General features: G+C 45.5%; 1 protein-coding gene and 1 long non-coding RNA gene across 2 annotated transcripts in view; one reads left to right on the top strand and one right to left on the bottom strand.

Annotated features, from left to right (window-relative positions):
- Nucleotides 1-16,079, bottom strand: part of LOC134948212 (discoidin domain-containing receptor 2-like) — a 241,476-nt gene extending 225,397 nt beyond the window's left edge. Inside the window, exon 1 of the mRNA XM_063936059.1 lies at nucleotides 15,729-16,079. The gene's annotated coding sequence lies outside the window, so the exon portion shown is untranslated. The remainder of the gene's footprint in view (nucleotides 1-15,728) is intronic.
- Nucleotides 1,453-8,161, top strand: LOC134948211 (uncharacterized). Its single transcript, XR_010182932.1, has 2 exons — nucleotides 1,453-3,146; nucleotides 5,682-8,161. It is a non-coding gene; the product is annotated as an uncharacterized LOC134948211 (long non-coding RNA).
- Nucleotides 16,080-16,821: the final 742 nt, after the last annotated feature.

Genomic DNA, 16,821 nt, shown 5'->3' with positions numbered 1-16,821 from the left:
GGCCATGAAAATAATACATCTATTACACTTTATACAGACATAGGACACTACACCCCCAACATGACCTGACCACTGGACATGACCATAATACATCTATTACACCCTATACAGACATAGGACACTACACCCCCAACATGACCTGACCACTGGTCATGTCCATAATACATCTATTACACCCTATACAGACACAGGACACTACACCCCCAACATGACCTGACCGCTGTCCATGACCATAATACATCTATTACACCCTATACAGACATAGGACACTACACCCCCAACATGACCTGACCACTGGCCATGACCATAATATATCTATTACACCCTATACAGACATAGGACACTACACCCCCAACATGACCTGACCACTGGCCATGACCATAATACATCTATTACACCCTATACAGACATAGGACACTACACCCCCAACATGACCTGACCACTGGCCATGACCATAATACATCTATTACACCCTATACAGACATAGGACACTACAACCCAACATGACCTGACCATTAGTCCTCATTAATAATAATGGGGAATGCTGTCTGCAGCGCTAGTTTGTCTAACGCACAAAATATCTCTGTCGTTTCCACATGATGCTTGGGAGACAGTAGGGTAACAAATAGGCTTTTGCGTGGATGTAACCCTTTCACTTCTGGACACTCCCACAATGTATGGAATGCACAGTCCACACATGAGGTTAGGACATGAGCTATGCAAACAATAAGATATTCACTTATTAATCAAATCCTTCACTCCCCACAGACCGGAGGGGTGGAGTGGGAGCAAAACATATGAATAAAACTGGGTTAGACTAATAACTACCTCAGTGCCAAATCGTAATGTGTACAATTATGCCTGATGCCATGGCTGCATTCATCAGCTGGAGAGGTGTACCCGCCCAATGTCACATGATGGCCTGAGCTCTGACGTGGGCCCGATGGGTCTGCAACGCCTGCCAGGCCCCTTACCATGCAGCTTCAGCAACGCTCTTACATGTGGGCCTTGTGGCACCAAGGAATTTATCAGGGATGAAGGACATCTGGAAGTAGGCGAACGCTGTCTGTGTACAGGATAGGGGGTGAGGCACTTACACAAGGACACAGCAGATTAACAAGCTCCCCAGATGACCCCCTTAACCACAGGAATCCCCTCCCCAAGCCAGACATCCTCACCAAAACATGCAAACAAGGTCAAGAGGCAGGAAAGAGATGGGATCCAGCCTCTTGAACATATTGAGGACAGAGGGGGCTGTTTATAAGGCCCAAGAAAGCAGGAGAGCCACAGAAATCAGCCATTTCTGAGGAACTGCTGCACTTTTGGGCTATTTAGTAATGGGGCACCACAGCGGTTATCGGAGATAACCACTAAGGTTCTCCTGTTTATGTTAGCAAATGTCGTCCCCATAGGTTTCTGTAGGAATCCATTATATTCTATGGCCCCCTGAAGGGTTACCTCTTCTGTCTTTGTACATATTACTTTTTATATGATCAGTTTCCTTATAATAATTACAGTGTAAAAGTGAATATTTCTATTTCCCTAGTGAAGGGTTAAAACATGCTTTATGAACTCTTATGTGTTTGCAATGGATGCTGCTGCCCTGTGTTAGATGCCTTTGTCTCTCATACAGATACCAGGCTTGTGTGGGTCTGGCATCCAAGGTCAGCTCTCTACTAGATGAAACCTGCTTTTTCTACTTCTGTGTGTTACTAAAAGATCCTTTGTTAAGTTTCGCCTGATGCAACATATATAACATCTGCCTGGCAACTGCTATATCCAATTATGTTATGTCAAGTATTAACCACCCCTACGTACCCCACCCAGGCACCTACCCCTAAGCCAATGAGCCCTTTTACACTTGTCAGTTCCACCCATATGCATTGTCTTATATACTCTTGTTAACTTTATAATAAACAGTGTGAATTTTAACTGCTTGTGTGTGCATGTACCTAGTGGTTAAAAGTTTACACTCCAGACGTCTGTAAGGCCATCACATCGAGGGTTAAAGAAAATAAGGTCAAATCCTTTCAGCTGGGGGTTATGTCCGGGATTCAGTGATCGTCCCCGAATAATAAAGATAGAAGATTTATTGTCTGTCTTTGCTATGCGGGATTGCGGTCATACACTGAAGCTGAATCCGTGTCAGTGTTCCGGGAACACGTGACAAGGTAATATTTAAGTCCGGGACTTAATATTACGAAGTTTTTAAAACAGGTATCAGGGATACCATAGAATCTTTAATGTCTGGGACTTAAAGATACGTCTGAGAAGGGACCAGGGGTCCGAGCGCACTTCTCCAAAGACGTTAGTATCTGGGATACTTAAAATAGACCTGGGAGTCTATACGTAACGTAGAGAATACCCCGATTTGATCGCCTATATATATTTTTGTATGTTTGTAGTGAGATAAGTTCTTATATTTGGTCCAGACGGCTGGTAAGTTTTCGTCTGCCAGATATCTTTACTCAAACACTTTTCTTGCTTCCTGTCTAAAACGCTGTATTTTTTCTGACATCTTGTACGAAGGTAAGCGTACCCGTCAAAAGATTTCATGTTCTCATTATACAGATAATATTGTGATATTGTCAACGACTAATTAACTGGTGTTAGCTAATGCATGCATAGAAAGTTTTTGTAAATTGCATTTTTTTTGTTGTGAAATTTCATAGAAAGTCTTTTTGTTGTGAAATTGCATAGAAGGTTTTTTTTGTAAACTGCATTTTTGTTGTGATATTGCATAGACAGTTGTGGGTTGTTGTGGAAATTGCGTAGAAAGCTGGTGTAGATTGCATTTTTACTATGGGAGGGACCTATGTATAAGTAGAGTGTCGTATATTTTAGATAATTTTCTTTTAAAAGTTGTACTGTTGATTTATATTACTGTCTGACAATGGGCTCTAGTCAGAGTAAAAAAACTGCATATCCCCCGCCCCTCCCTGGTGAGACATGCAGGATGTATGTTGCCCGTAACTCTACCTCAGAGTATTATTTAGTTAACCCATGGGTGGATAATTTAGCGGGATGGACAGAGAAAGCAGGACGGGACCCATTCCTACGGGAAGGCAGTAATTACCTTTTCTATATGGAGATTTAAGAAAAAATGTCAGTTTCCAATAGCACAGAAGCGAAGCTGCAGAGGAATTGTAAGTCTTTGAAATCCCTCTCGCCCCCCCCCCCCTTTTGCATTCCAATGTATCCTGCGCTCAGAGACACAGATCTCTTGGCAGCAGTAACCCTTTCACACTAAATGGGATCGCTTCCAACTTCACTGCTGGAGGGTGCGTCCACTAGCTCTATCCCTAACGCACCAATAACCCAGAGTTTAGATAATAGTAAAACACTGTCCCAAGCCCACCATTACCCTCGATGGCTGTATATCTTATTTACGCAAAACTTGCAAAGGACGCAGCTATACACATATGAAGGAAGTTTTTTTTGCCTGTGTTTTTTTTGCCTGTCGCTGTAGCTTGTAAAAAGAAACCTGCGCCCACTCATAACTATCAGAGCTCCAGACGCTTTGACAGACAGAACCAACCCCGCAGTCAGGGAACATTCCAAAGACCCCGCGCACTGACGGGGCCCGGAGGAGGGTATCCCAGCCTTTATTCAACTCTCCCGTCATAGTGAGATTCACCTCTGCTGCCACTTATTATAAATGGAAGTAAAATTCCCTTTTTAGTGGACAGCGGTGCAGCAGCCAGTGTTTTGTGTTCTGACTTATACAGGGATGTACTCCTGTGAACCCTGTTGCCAAAGCTGATGGTAGTTTGGGATTTGTACAGGATCTCAGAGCGATCAATCAGTTAATTGTCCCAATTGCACCAATTGTTCCAGATGTAAACTCACTCATTTCTGCAATCCCTGCAGATGCTGCGTTCTTCTCTTACAGATTTTCTGAGTGTTGAAGAATGCCTTTTTTTTCAGCATACCTGTAGATTCACAGACACAATTACTTTTGCCTTTTCTTTTGAGGGTAAACAACTTACCTGGTGCAGATTATTGACGCACCTGTTGTCTCCAGGCCACATTGAGGCCCTGGCAACCTCACCATGGTTCAGTCCTGCTACAGTATGCAGATGATCTGCTGCTCTGTAGTAAAACTGAGGAGGCCTGCCGAGAGGATGGTGTTTCATTACTAAACTGGCTTTGTGAATGTGGACACAAGGTGTCCAAAATAAAAATGCAATGGTGTAAAAAGCATGTTGATTACTTAGGTTTTGTGCTCACTCAGGGAGAGAGAAAAGTCAGTCCACAATGCATACAGTCTGTATTGGGCCTGGTCACCCCAACTACCCAGAAGGAACTACTGTCCTTCCTGGGTATGGTAAATTACTGCAGACAGTGGATATCTGATTGCTCTTATTGTGATAACATTTTGAGACAAGCCACACTGAAGGACAAACCTAAAACTGTACAATGGTCACAAGAAATGTTAACTGCATATGAAAGTTTAAAATGTATGTTGATGAAAAGTCCGGCACTTGGCCTCCCCAGTTATGTACTACCTTTCCATCTATATGCAAGGGACAATTGTAAAACCATGGCGGGGGTGCTCACACAGTTTCATGGAGGGAAGTTGCGCCCCGTGGCATTTTTTTTCCAAAGTCATGCCAGTGTCTGTACAAGGTATGCCTGCCTGCCTCAGGGCTTTGGCAGCCTGTGCAATGGTTGCAGAAATGGCCACTACCCTCACTTTAGGCCACATCACAGTACTCCACACCACACATGATGTCCTGGCAATACTTAAAGGCTTACACACAGCACATGTCAGCACAACGCCTTAGTGGATATGAAGTACTCCTTTTGAGTAACCCTACCCTTACCATTAAGTACACTGCTGGTTCTTCTGGCCCTGCACCCATTCTCAATGCCCTTTTAGGCTTGAAAGGTCCCGAGGATGAACCACCCGACCTACATGACTGTGCTGCTTCCATTGAAGCTGAAACTTCTCCCAGACTTGACATGTCTCCCGTTCCCATACCAGGCGCAGACATTGTTTTTGTTGACGACTCCTGTAGTAGGCCCAATGACAATACATACCAGGCTGGCTATGCCATTGTCACCCTCCCTGATACTGTGTTGGAAACCCTACCAATACCTTATCAGTCCGCGCAAGCTGCAGAACTCATTGCACTCACTAGAGCATGTCCCTCCCTTGACAACGTCCATCTGCTCACTCAACTTCAAGCTGCTGCGACTAATACTGATCTCTCCGACTGGACTTACCCAATTCTGCAGAAAAAATCCTAAATCAGGATTAATCTGCAAAGAGGGGAAACCCTGTATACCCCAGTCCAGTGCCCCTTTGCTCGTTGCCCAGTGCCGTGGTGTTGGTCACCGTGGTGAAGCCACAACACTCCTCCTACTAACCAGTGATTTTTATGTTACTAATGCCAAATCACTTGTGGACCAGTATGTTAGCAGATGCATCACTTGCCTCAGGAACAACCCTAATAAAGCTAAACACCAGCATCTTGAATACCCCACAGAAAACTCTAGGTTACTCCCCATTTAAAATACTAATGGGCAGGCCTTTTCCTACACCCTGGGCTAAGAAACCACTAGTAATACAGGAGGGAGATCTAGAACTCATCAGAGAAGAGTATGTCAGGTCCCTGATAACAAAACTGAATGAAATTGAACATGAGGTTGTTTGTAAAAACCCTTTGAATCCACAGGAACCTACACACCCCTTTAAAGTCGGAGACAGAGTCGTGGTGAAGGTGCTCCCCAGGAACAAGAGCCCAGGAGACTTCACCTATGGTCCAGAGACAGAGGTCGTAGCAGTTACCCGAACAGCAGTCCTGACAGAGGAAAGTCCTACCTGGATCCATGCATCCCGAGTAAAAAAAAAGGTTCCTAGACCAGACCTAGAGAGGGAAGCAAGTGATTCCAGTGAGGTACGAACCGGGGCAGACAGCCCTGACCTCCCACCTAGCGAAGAAAGAAGAACAGAAGAAGATGAGGAACCTGTCCCCTATCTTTATCCTGGGGACTACCTTGATAGCCCTACTGGCCCTCACTCACCACACAATATGTGAGGTTGATATTACACAGACTAATGGGATCCCCACCTTGTGGTACAATTCCTCCAATACACACGTAGCCACATATATCCTTGACTATTTTATGTTCCCCAAAATTGCTGATGACAAATATTATATACAACAAAGGAGGAAATCAGGAATGTCTGAGACAGTATATATTTGTGTTACTGACGAATGGTACTATGACAATAGATATTATGGATCTAATTGTAATTCCTGGGAAGCTGTGGGGTGGAATACAGGAGTAGATTGGAAATATGGCCCATCGTTTGCAAAGAATAGATGGAGCAAATATGGAGTACCCCTACTTTCTAGACTATCCATTCATAAGATGGATGAAGGCCCAAATTCATACAGGTTTAGACTAAACATAGTGAACCCTAGCAGAAGCGACAATGAGACTTATGTACTTGGTATATGGTGGCAAGCAGGGTATTATAGTGCAAGGCAAATGTTTTATTTATGGGATATGTATAAAAACCCAAAATACCAGCCTAAAATTGCTCCCCAAAACAAACCTTTAAAGCCCCATATTGCCACTTTTAAAGATATGGTGGCTATTACTAACCCTACCTTTGAAGACACCCTAGCTATTGAAACTGGTTTCTCTGACATTAATTTTTGGTTGGAATGGATGAAGTATAGTGCTAACAAACACAATAAAAGCAACTGTTATGTCTGTGGCAAATCTAGGCCCCACCTAGGTACAGTGCCCCTTAATATACCCCTAGAACAAGAAAATTGTTTTTTTCAGCCTTTTTAATGACACCAAAACAAATGACAGTCAGTGCGAAATGTGGAAAAGGGAATATCCCATATTGTCAAAAAATCCCAACCCAGGAAGCACCATAACCATATATCCTGGAAACTACACTTGTTATACATCTAACACCACAACAGGGAGAAATTTAAAAACCTTCCCACCAGGGTATTGTGCAAATAAAAGAACAACTGTTTTAGTCAACCAAACTAGATCATTAGGCGACATTTATTACATATGTGGGAAACTGTAAATAAAAACGTAGCCTGGATTAATTATATATATTATAATCAACAAAGATTTGTTAATGATACCAAAGATGCTCTTAAAGGTATAGCTGAACAGCTAGAAGCCACTTCCCAAATGACATTCCAAAATAGAATGGCCCTTGACATGATCCTAGCAGAAAAAGGCGGTACATGTGTTTACATTAGTAAGGTGGAAGGCTGTTGTACATATATTCCTGACAACACTGGTCCCAATGGTAAGGTTACTTTAGCCATAAACAAGTTAGAAACCTTATCCATAGAACTTAAGAAAAATTCAGGTATTGATAACCCATGGAGCCAATATTTTGGATGGTTTGAAAATTGGAAACTGGCTCTTGTGCAAATAAGCATATTCATACTTGTAACTTTAATTCTTGTAGGCATTATAGTTTATTGTGTAATTCCCTGTGGAAAGAAACTTACCTCCAAAGGCATTGATAAGGCCCTGATGTATTATGACATAACCACCAGTCCTGTCACCTCCTCTGATAGTAAGGGACCCGACGATTATGTCCAATATCTCAAGAACTGGAGAAACAAGAAAGGAGCCTCACTCAAGAATCATGTCATATAATAATCATGATTCTAAGAGGGGATTGAAGGGTTACCTCTTCTGTCTTTGTACATATTACTTTTTATATGATCAGTTTCCTTATAATAATTACAGTGTAAAAGTGAATATTTCTATTTCCCTAGTGAAGGGTTAAAACATGCTTTATGAACTCTTATGTGTTTGCAATGGATGCTGCTGCCCTGTGTTAGATGCCTTTGTCTCTCATACAGATACCAGGCTTGTGTGGGTCTGGCATCCAAGGTCAGCTCTCTACTAGATGAAACCTGCTTTTTCTACTTCTGTGTGTTACTAAAAGATCCTTTGTTAAGTTTCGCCTGATGCAACATATATAACATCTGCCTGGCAACTGCTATATCCAATTATGTTATGTCAAGTATTAACCACCCCTACGTACCCCACCCAGGCACCTACCCCTAAGCCAATGAGCCCTTTTACACTTGTCAGTTCCACCCATATGCATTGTCTTATATACTCTTGTTAACTTTATAATAAACAGTGTGAATTTTAACTGCTTGTGTGTGCATGTACCTAGTGGTTAAAAGTTTACACTCCAGACGTCTGTAAGGCCATCACATCGAGGGTTAAAGAAAATAAGGTCAAATCCTTTCAGCTGGGGGTTATGTCCGGGATTCAGTGATCGTCCCCGAATAATAAAGATAGAAGATTTATTGTCTGTCTTTGCTATGCGGGATTGCGGTCATACACTGAAGCTGAATCCGTGTCAGTGTTCCGGGAACACGTGAACATCTGGCACAGCAATACCCGATCCCCCGACCCGCCGGCACCGCCCACCGCACATTGGACATTTCCGGGGATGGTTCCATAGGCTACAACGGACGACCGCCATCTTCACATAGCAGTAGCTACGGGGATCCGCATTGCGGAAATTGATCAATCTGCAGCTAATCCCCCCAAAAACACCCAGCCGCAAATATTTTTTTATAAATGGACCCCTATGTAGCTGTCCTGCTTTTGTCAGAACAGTCCCAATTTTTGGAGACACGATTAGGACATTCGGCCTGTTTTGCAGGGGGTTGAGAGGCGCTGCACTGCCTACAAGGGCCAGGGCGCAAGACCAGACCCCCATCGTGCCATGGCTAGGAACCATCCTGTGAATTACACCTGTGTCTCCTTATACAATATCTCATGACTGGGGTCCGGTCTCTAGGTCGACAGTAACTAGGTCGACACTATCTAGGTCGACCACTATTGGTCGATGGTTACTAGGTCGACAGGGTTTTTAGGTCGACATGTTCTAGGTCGACAGGTCAGAAGGTCGACATGAGTTTTTCACAATTTTTTTCTTTTTTTTTAACCTTTTCATACTTAACGATCCACGTGGACTACAATTGGGAACGGTAATCTGTGCCGAGCGTAGCGAGGCACCTTGCCCGAAGTTCGCTTGCCATGCGAGGGGACACGGTGCACTAATTGGAGTTCCCGGTCACTCTACGAAGAAAACGACACAAACCCCCCATAAAAAACTCATGTTGACCTTTTGACCTGTCGACTTAGACCATGTTGACCTAAGAACCCTGTCGACCTAGAGACCCTGTCGACCTAGTTACTGTCGACAAATAGTGGTCGACCTAGACACTGTTGACCTAGTTACTATCTACCTTCCATACCACACCCCTCATGAATAACATATACTATTTATTATTGGCTGCACCAAGTATTTCATCAATGACTGACTATAATAAGTTTGCAGAATGTTGATGTACACGGTGGAGTCACATTATTATGACCACCAGCTAATAGCCAGAGTAACCGCCGTGTGCCGCACGGACAGCAGCTAGACGGCTGAACTGTCGTATTAGACGCACGTCTGGTAGCCCCCAGGTTCATTCTGACGGTGAGCTGCTCCACCGTAGCGTGTCGGTTGGCCCTCACGCACCTTCGTAGCCGACATTTCACCTCTCACATCAACGGCACGTGGTGCTCCGCAGTTTCCACGTCGGTGATTCACAATGGTGCCATTTGTCCAGTCACGATACATCTTCACCGCAGCAGTACGCGGACAGGTCACACACTGCGATGTGTCAGAAATACCGCCGCCCTTGGCCAGAAAGCCGATAATCACCCCCTTTTGCATCTTGGATAAATCGCCCCATTAATCAGCAACGTCTGCCTATCGCACACCTTATATACCCACCAAGCCAGCGCACGACACGTGACATACTTCATGGGCTACGCGCTGCCGACGTCAAGTGGTCATAATAATGTGATTCGACCGGGTAGTTCTGGAACTTCACCACCACACTGTGCAGAAATGGTCACGCTGTTGAAGTGCTTGTAGTCTTTAGTGTCCTGTACCAGGCCTGAACTCTCCGTGCTGACCAGATCATCAGCTTAGTTCTGTGTTCAGTCATCCAGGACTTCTCCCCCTCCGCCTCCCCCTGACACAAAAGCTCCTGGACTCAGGACAAAAGGAAAGAAAGCACCGGCAGCCGGGGCTCACAGTGGGGCTTAACAAATAAATGCATTCAAAAAAATTTAACGTATTCCAGTCATCCTGAGGTACTTCTCAGGTGCACAGCAAGTCCGAGTGTTCATCAAATGAGAGAAAGTGCTGCAGGAATGCTGGGACTGCGGCTACAGGCACTTACTGGTCTGTCAGTAATCCAGGCTCTGTCTATTACGCTAAAGAATGGAATAGCTGCACTTTCTATAGATCGTGAGCTTTTGGGAAAGGCCCTCTTACCTCACTGTCTGTCTGTGTTATTTCCCAGTCTCGTTTTATTAGTTTGGTTCCCAACTGTAAAGCGCAACGGCAGATGCTGGCGCTATACAAATAACTGGTGCACTCAGAGCAAGTATGAGCAATGGCTGCCATGAGTTGAATAATTGGTCACAGAAAAGTATCTCTGTTGTCATGGAAACAGTTTTACGCATACTATATAGGGTTGCCGTAAGTCAGATGGGGGCCTGTCCACTCTGCTATATGCATGCAATTTTAAGTCAGACTTTGGGGGGGAGGGGGCGGGGGAGATGTATCAGACCTGCTAAAAAGGACAAGTGGAGGCGTTTCCCATAGCAACATACTCTCCAACACGACCCATTCCATTAGGTACAAAATGCTCTGTTCCTGGACTTCCTTGCCAGTGGCAGTTGCGTTGCATATGATAAATGGTGTTCCAGTCAATCAGCTTCCAACTGTCATTTTTCAAACACATAATAGTTAGGAGATGATTGGTCTGCGTACCTTTTATCATACACGATGGGGCTCATTTATCAACCAGTGCTAAAACTCGTTGTGAATAATAAAACGTGTTGCGTACGATAAATGGTGCCTCGGCCAATCAGCTCTTAACTGTCAGGTGTTCAGCTCCTGTCATGTTTGAAAAATGACAACTGGGAGCTGACTGGCTGGAGCACCATTTTGCATATGCAAGTTTTATCATTCACAATTAGTTTTATCACTCAAAGGCTAAAGATGGGACAACCAGTTCTGACCAATAATGGACGGCTAATGTAAGACGACAGGTTGGCATATCCAAAAGAACTACTGACATGATAGGGTAAATGCATTTACATTTAGGTTTGCTTCAGAAGCATATGAATAAAAATATTAGTTTAGGGGAATTTATTTCCCAACGCACCGCAGACTTCCTGTCAGCAAATCCGCAGAATGACACTACAAGTAGCGATATTATCGTTTAGTTTAGAAAGGCGCTATTGGTTCCTTGATTGCTCATTTTAATAGGCCAGTAGCTTGCAACCTTCAGTAAGCCGTTAGTCAGCGACTAGTCTGGAATAGCAGTGTTGCAATAAGGTGGACAGGCACAAAGGGAACGCCATGGGAGAATTAACTTTATATGCGATTAACATAAAATGCTTATTGACTTGTTTTTTTTATTTTTAGAAAAAGGCATTTTACTATTTATTAAGCAATCGGGACTGTTACATTCCATACAAAACCTCGGCGGCTGATTGCTGCCAGACCGTCCCTGGATGAGATAGAGGCTCTCAGTTAGCGTCTATCTTCACCACTTTAGGCTTGTGGCCTTGTTAAAATGCCTGACCTAAGCAGCTGGCAGAGGGGGACAGGTTTCCATTCACTCAGATTACAGCCCTGGATGGTTGTGGTGGCTGCACTGAGTTATGTGTCAGCAGAGGGAAGTGGCTGAGTCCTCCCAGGGGAACCGTGTTAGTCCTGGCAGGTAGGACAATATGTCCAGATTCCAAACTTATCTGCGCTATTAAAAGAGACCTTACAATGATTTATAAGCTGGGTATATATTTTCCAAGTTTATTGGGTATATTCAATAACTGTCGGAAGCTGCCGTCTTGTCAGAAAGACGTCAGCTTCCGACAGTTTTAGGTCGGAAGGGGTTCCGACCTATTCATTACGGCCCTGTTTTTTCCAACAAGTCGGGAAACCCGACTTGTCGGAATGCGCGCTGAAGCCGCCGATCAGCGTGCATTGCCGGAAGCGGGGGCCAAACCTGACAGGTTTTAGCCCCGTTTCCGCTTGCTGGAGACGGGTGGATGCTGCCGTGAGCCTCCAGTTACGCTGCTGCAGCCGCTGCTCCCCCGTCTTCTCCTCTCCTCCCCCGTCTCCTCCTCTCTTCCGCTCCATCTCCTCCTCCTCCGCTGCTCTCCCCGCTGCTCCCCCCACAGCCGCTGACAGCTGCATGTCGTAATGGACCCGACTCTTATTGAATATACCCCATATATTGTAAACATGGACAGGAACGATTCTGCACACAGATTTTAATTGCTTTGTAAAACACGCTGCGCTGGCTGCAACGTAATAGTGCCGCCTGTCAGCAAATTACCATAAAGTATTTAGGCTTGGGCCACATATAGGGTTTTTTCTCAGGACCCGTTTTGCAGGACCCGGGTGCATCGAAAAAACGCTATGTGGATTCACACTTTTCGCCGGATGCCGCAGAACGGCACCCGGCCAGTGCCACGACCGGATTTAAAGGAGAACACAGTGCGGCACAGCCGCACTGTGTGAACACATACATTCAAATGTATGTGTTCTCCTTGAAATCAGGTCCTCCTGTCATCCGGCTCAACCGCAGCATGCACCGCCGCCTATGTGTGGGTGGCCGGATAGGGGTCCATGTGCTGGCTCCTTCCTGCCGAGTGGGACGCGCTGTACCGCACTGTGTGGCCCCAGCCTTACCACTAAATTGAAATGCACAAGACTAATTGTCATCTATGGTCCATATCTTTCATGTAGAACTTTAAACTTTTCCGCCAGGCGCATTTTTTAGGTTTCTCTTCCAATCCACACGAAACTAGGAACTGAGGGCGGGATGTACTAAGCGGAAAATGCGGTAAACTCCCTGTTTACCGCATTTTCCTGATGTACTAACCCCCGGCCGGCAGGACAGCGCCGCGGCGGGGTACGCCAGCTTTAGCTGGCGTACGTCCATAGAAGCCTATGGGCTTCTCTCCGCGGCGCTGTGTGAGGGATCCGATCGGATCCCTCCCAGCATGCCCTGCGGCCGTCCCCGTCACCCCGCGCATGCGCAGACTGACTCCTGGGGACGAATCCCGGAAGTCAGGCTGCCGCTGCGCATCGCGGAGGACAGCTCTTATCGGAAGAGCTGTCCTCCGCAATGCTGATCGCATATGTTAGTACATATGCGATCAGCATCGTGGCGCAGGGCGGCGATGTACATTAGTACATCCCGCCCAGAATGATTATACAATATCGTGGAGGAGATGTATCAAACCATCTAAAGAGGACAGGTGAAGAAGTTGCCCATAGCAACCAATCATTTACCTCATAACATACTGTACTACATGACACATGCCATAAAGCGCCCATCATAACACTTAACAGTTCCTATTTGACCTGAATGCCAATATTCACTATATTTATAAATTGCAATTATTAGTACATGCATTGGCGGAATTGTAGCCATCGCAACAGTTGCGTTGACTATTGGGCACATAAATGATTGGGGCCTAGCTCTGCCCCATCATCCACTATGCTGGTCATGTCCCTGCTCTTAGGTGCAGTTACTACTGTGAACACCTAGGGGGAGATGTTTCAAACCTATGCACATGTGGCGAAGTTGTCTATAGCAACCAATAAACTTCTACCTATCATTTTACAGAATCCAAAACGTACTAGATAAATGCCCGTAAAGATGGCTGCCAGATCTGCATGTAGTTGAACTGCTGTGTGTTTCCATGGAGCATTGTCAGAGACCACTGATGACGCTGCGTCGAGGCCCAGTCATTTCAGGCTGTATTCCTGATACTAGCAACGACGATAACCTCATATATTAGTGTCTGTTTTATCTACTGTATATGCCAATTGTGTCCAACCCCAGAGCTTGGATGGCTGGGTCCATCTGCAAGACTTGTGAGCTCACAGCAACAACCCTGGGCCGTCAACACCATCAGGGCCCTGTGTGAGGTCATCGGCCGACCTGGAAGTGGTCGGTCCCCTCCTTTGGCCTAGTGCATTTGCGGTTCATTTGCTCTGCAGAGAAGCACCGCGTTGCAAATTATGTGACCATGATCAGCCCTAACCCTGCTCCCAATCATTGTTACGATTATCCCTCATCTATTTACTCCTTGCAATGCTCATGAGTATCCTCTCACAGATGCCCTCCTTCCTGCCCTCACTGTCTCTCAGATCCTCAGGCTTCCTCCTCTCTTCCTCACTACCTCAGCGCGGTATTGTTTACACAGGTCATTTTGTAGTGTATAAAAATCATGTGAAGTCCTTTTCCCATTGCCAGGGAACATTATATGTCCGGGACGTAGATTGGCATTCAGCCCATTTCCTGCCAAAATAAATCATATTTAACCATTTCTGGAATAACGCAGACGCTCAGAGGGGAACTTACTAGAGTGCGACATGGTCAAGTCACCACTTTGTGGCGTATTTTTCAGCGATTTTACAATACGAATAGAATAAATGTAATGAAAGAGCGATCCTGATTGGCTGCCGTCTATAAGGTAGACAGGCGCAAAAGTCTTTACTCATTTGCGTCAGAGATACGCCACAGAGCAAACAGTTTCGCTGCTACAGGGATTTTTTTATTTTTAAACCTCTGCCCCAAAGGAGCTTACAATCTATATTCCCTACCACGTGTACACATACACTTGGGTTAATTTTTTCCAAAAGCCAATTCATCCACCAGTATGCTTTGGGTTAGCGGGAGCAAAGTGAAGCACCTGGAGTCAACTCATGCAGACACAGGAAGAACATACAAACTCCACACATATCACAAACTGGTTGGACTCTAACCTATGACCTCTGTGCTCTGAGGCAGCAAAGCTAACCACTGTGCCGCCATGCAATGACCACAGTTGGTCTCTCACAAGCTACAATCACACCATCTGTGGCCAATCACGGTGCCTGCCGGTGCTCGCCCGTAGTGCGCAAGATCAGCCTGCGAGTGGCCGTTGTAACTCACAGATCCCAGAATAAGGCCCCATCAATCAGATATATACTATATGGGACATAATTGAAGATTAATGCCGTTATTTATCAATGAGTGATAAATTTCACTGTGAGTGATAAATTGCACCAGCCAATCTGCTCCTAACTGTCATTTTTCAAACCCAGCCTGTGATATGGAAGCTAGGAGCTGATTGGCTGGTGCAATGTATCACTCACAGTGAAATTTATCACTCGTTGATAAACAAAGGCATAATCTTGCTATACAATGCATACTGTATTCCCCCAGGTTCCAAATACAGCACACAGCCACAGGTAACACAATTGTCATTACTGTGCTAAACACAACACAGCACCCCCCCCCCCCCCCCATTTCCAACATATGTTTCGCAGAAAGTTATATCGTACATCCAAGTGCATGTATATAATAAACGCTCGCTCTCCAGGTTTCTCCTGTACAGAACCTTAGAGGTCTAACAGCAAAAACTTTTACCCACCAAGAAAAAAGAAAATGGACCAAAGAATTCAACTTTCCGCAGAAAAATCCAGCATGTTACTTTTTGTTACTCTTAACAATTGTTGTTTGATTCCACCCTGACCATTGTTCCACATTGCCCTGTCCCCGCACACAGATCAGTGTTTGTCATCCTGATCACACAGCAGCACCAAGGCAGCCGCAAAAACTTGGAAAACTGACCTGAAAGCGGAGTTCAGATGTCCTGGGGATCTCCACAAGTCCTGTCTGTGACTTCTCTGTATGGATTTGGGCTTTAGTGGTCCTCAAAGCGCCTTTTTGTATTTGTTTTTGGTCTGTTAAGTTCCTTTCTTCGCTTTCTGTAATAACCTGAGAGATCTTCCAAAAGTTTGACTGTGATTTTGCATCACATCCCCCTTCCGGCTGGAGACAAGGAGAGGAGGAGGAGGAGGAGGAGGGGAGGGTAGAGGAGGGTGACAGAGGGGGGCACAGCATCTGCTTTGCCTTTTAAAGGTACAAGGTCCTGAAACCAGCTGAGATGCAATTTATTATAAAGTACTAGCAAAATTGCCTTGGATGCGGAATGGCGGGATGGGGGGGCTAGCCTGGGATGCGAGTATACGGGGGAGCTGTGCTTTATGGGTAATAAGATAAATTGCAGTTATACCCTAGATCGTGTCTGTTTTGCTGACAGTATAGACATTTAAAATTGTTTAAGGGGCCTATTTATCATTGCTTATATATACAACGCAATCTGGGTGCGATATTAGCAAAACAATATGCAATCGCTTCACGCAAATGCACTAACCTGCATCCCTGAGATGTGTACAGTGAGCACATCTCAGGGGGGTATGCGCTCAGGATCCTGGCAGCCATACAGACGCCGGAATCCCGCCAGCTGCCAGAATACTGTCACAGGAATACAGAGGAGGTCAGGATCCCGATGATGATATCCCGACAGTCAGGGTCCCGAAGGTAAGTATGTACTGACGGCGTAGGTTAAGCGTGCGGGAGGGGGGTTAGGTTTAGGCACACTTCGGGAAGGTTAGGGTTAGGGTACGGGATGGGGGAGGTCAGGCTTAGGCTGCAGAGAGGGGGGTTAGGGTTAGGCTGCAGAGAGGGGGGTTAGGGTTAGGCTGCAGAGAGGGAGGTTAGGGTTAGGCTGCAGAGAGAAAGGTTAGGGTTAGGCTGCAGAGAGGGGGGTTAGGGTTAGGCTGCAGAGAGGGGGGTTAGGGTTAGGCTGCAGAGAGGGAGGTTAGGGTTAGGCTGCAAAGAGGGGGGTTAGGGTTAGGCTGCAGAGAGGGGGGTTAGGGTT

This window comes from Pseudophryne corroboree, chromosome 8 (assembly GCF_028390025.1).
Source record: "Pseudophryne corroboree isolate aPseCor3 chromosome 8, aPseCor3.hap2, whole genome shotgun sequence".
Classification (NCBI taxonomy): domain Eukaryota; kingdom Metazoa; phylum Chordata; class Amphibia; order Anura; family Myobatrachidae; genus Pseudophryne; species Pseudophryne corroboree.
Note: the sequence above shows the minus strand (reverse complement) of the source record. Positions and strands in the feature narration are given on the sequence as shown.